General features: G+C 47.3%; 1 pseudogene; it reads right to left on the minus strand.

The window, feature by feature from the left end:
• Positions 1-212: 212 nt before the first annotated feature.
• Positions 213-969, minus strand: LOC114114588 (magnesium transporter NIPA2-like; annotated as a pseudogene).
• Positions 970-3127: the final 2158 nt, after the last annotated feature.

A 3127-nucleotide genomic window follows, 5' to 3' on the forward strand; every position in this document is an offset into this window, starting at 1 on the left:
AAGGTTTTAATTAAATTTGTTTCTCAAAAACCTGTCAGATATCCATTTCTTTAGGAGACACTTTGACTAGTTAGCTGCCCAATTTCCCAGGTTGAGCTTTATTCATTACTATTAAGACTATTAGAGATATTAAGAACATTAGAGAGATTACATTTATTGCTTTTCATCATACCAGAAAACACAAGCTGTCTTCCTAGACTAATTGAGTATCTTTAAAGGCAAGCAGGCACGACATTCCCCACAACAATTTCAAGGAAGCTACTCAAAGTACCAGCGGTGTCACCAACAGGCATATCTTGCCTCTCCTTTAAAAGGAGAAATGAGCAAGTTAAAACTGAAGCTGCAAAGAATATGTAGTCCATTGGCATTGCTGTAGAGGGGTTCAGTATGTCCAGGGCCCTGTTTAGATAACTAATCTGTGTGCTTACACAGACTGGGAGGCTTAGAAGCGGAATCTAGGCCAAGGGATGTCTCAGCTGAGTCTTCTCAGCAGAAAGCTCTTTAACGCGATGCCCAAGCCTTTAACATAGCTAACTAAAAGCGCTCCGCTCACGGAATGATTAGAATGTTTGCTTTTGTGGCGAGTTCCTAACAAAGATTAACAAGACTACAGTGACCACGAGCATTGCAAAACCCACAAAATGTGGATCACCTCGCTCGCAAGACGTTTAGGGTCTCCACGTTCTGTTCTTCTGGAACACAAATGACTGTAACTGGAGATCTTCACAAGGACGCTGAGACATCCTAATGGAGGCCCTTGGGGACTGATCCGAATGCCTAAGCCGTGAACTTGGCCACCTCGCCAGCTCCCGTGGAGAATGGTCCAGCCACCACAACCCACTCTTTAAGATCTGCATGACCACTTTGACATGCTCTCACGGATCCTGTTCTGGTAAGCTGCAGGAGACCTTGTTTTTGTTGGTTTTATTTCGAAATGCAGCTTGCCCCAATAAAAATACTGGAGCTCATAGGCCATCCCAGACTAACACATAAAACTCATATAACCCAGGCTTTTGGATGTACCCTTCGTTCCTGAGGAAGCTCCTACCAATCACATCGAGCACAGAAGAAGAGAAACTCCTGGCATCGGAGCAAGTATGATTCAGCCTTCAAATCTCAGATTTTCACATCACCGTACAGGCTCACAGTCTACACAGCACCTTCATTCCCGGCCCTCTCCCCCTCTCTGACTTCATCTATGTCCAGTGGGAAGTGGGCACAGCCAGGGACACAGCTGGCCTCCTTCTTATCAGGAAGTGACCAGTTGTACATTTCCAGGAGGATCCCCAGTCCACTCTGCTGCCGCTGCTAGGATGAGATCGTACCCTGGTGGCACATGTTTCTGAGCTGTTTAATCATAGAGTCAGTAGACACATACCTTACGGTTAAAAGGAACACACCATAGACTGTAAAGCTCAATTTAAAGGAGAAGGGTTCCCATCCAGCATGTGGCATCTCAAACTGATTTCTTAGAAGGTGATCTGAATGTGTATGTTTGCATGTGTGTGTGCTTAATTGCTCAGTCGTGTCTAACTCTTTTGTGACCCCACAGACTACAGCCCACCAGGCTCCTCTGTCTATGGGATTTTCCACGCAAGAATACTGGAGTGGGTTGACAATTCCTTCCCCAGGGGATTTTCCTAACCCAAATCTAACCCAGATCTCCTACACTGGCAGGTGGATTGTCACTGAGCCACCTGGGAAGCCCCTTGAATTTGTATATTTGTGTGTATAATTTAAAGAGTGAGATCAGATTTTTGTAAACTGGTCAGAAAATCCCAACCCAGGAGATGCTAAAGGAAGAATCATCACAGAATGCCTCCTTCTTCACAACTACCCTTTCAGAGTTGTTACCTTCCAATTCTAAGTATCAGGAAATAAGGGCCACTGGTGATTTTGCTTGAGTATCTGTGCTCCGATAACCGGCTAGGTGAAGTGTCAGTCTTTCCATCTCCCTTTCTTAACTTCTTCAGTTCACACTTGATGCCAGCCCATGAAAGAAAGTTACCTCCGAGAGGAAAACCAAAAAACCTTCCACCCATAAACGCTTGCAGGCAGAATTTAAAGGAGACCGTTTGTTTCTGCTTATTTTTCTAGTGACTGGTCTCCCCACCCCACTCCCTTTTCCCGTGGTCAGCACAAGCTCTCCAGCTGCTTCACAGAGCCTTACTTCACTCTCAGACACAGCCTGAAGGGGCAGCGTCCCTGAAGGATGGGAGAGCTCAGCGCTCACAGTACTGAGCCCCTGGCCTTTTCTTGTCGGGGATGTGGCAGGCGCAAGCTGCGGGCCATGTACCTGCGTGGGAAATGGGGGCACCTTTTGCTGACTGTGCTCTCGCACAGCCTGTCATTGCAAAGTGAAGCTTGCTGTGCTCCTAATCCAGAAAGGCAGCTGGAATCTTCATCCATCTGCTGTCGAAGGCACTGCTGATGTCATACTGGATTAGGTGATAATGGTGAGGTAAATCCTGGAACGGCTTGTCTCACCCACACCACGGAGAGAAGAGTGAAACAGGATGGGGCAGGTAACCAACCAGAGGGCAGCAAGAGGCTGCTTCCTGAGCCATGTTCGCGTAAAGGAGGGCATTTGGTTCGCTGCCTGGCTCACCACGTGGTCCCTCTCCAGGGACCTCGTGGAGTGTGAGCCAAGTTTATTCCACCCAGTAGGACTGACTTTCTCAGTTGGCTTCTTTATTTTCTAGGTAAAACACACCTATAAGGAAATAACCTTCATTACTTGCTACCACTGAGAGAGCCTGTCTCCATAACTGATTCCTTTTCCCAGTGTGATTCTTCAGGGTGAAGGGTGGAGGGCTGGAGTGGGGTGAGGAAGGCAATATTTTCCTCTCACTTTTTCTCCCCAAAGAACCTAGGGGAGAGGTCTGAACCCTACTCACTGTTCATTTAATAATGACCTATAAGGTTTGTTGGGCTTCCCAGGTGGCTCAGTAAAGAATTCGCCTGCCAATGCAGATCCCTGGGTCAGGAAGATCCCCTGGGGAAGGAAGTGGCAACCCGCTCCAATGTTCTTGCCTGGGAAATCCCATAGACCAAGGAGGCTAATGGGCTACAGTCCACGGTGTTGCAGAGAGTCGGATTAGTAACTGAACAACAATACGGTTTTTTG

Source organism: Ovis aries, chromosome 4 (assembly GCF_016772045.2).
Source record: "Ovis aries strain OAR_USU_Benz2616 breed Rambouillet chromosome 4, ARS-UI_Ramb_v3.0, whole genome shotgun sequence".
In the NCBI taxonomy this organism is placed as follows: Eukaryota; Metazoa; Chordata; class Mammalia; order Artiodactyla; family Bovidae; genus Ovis; species Ovis aries.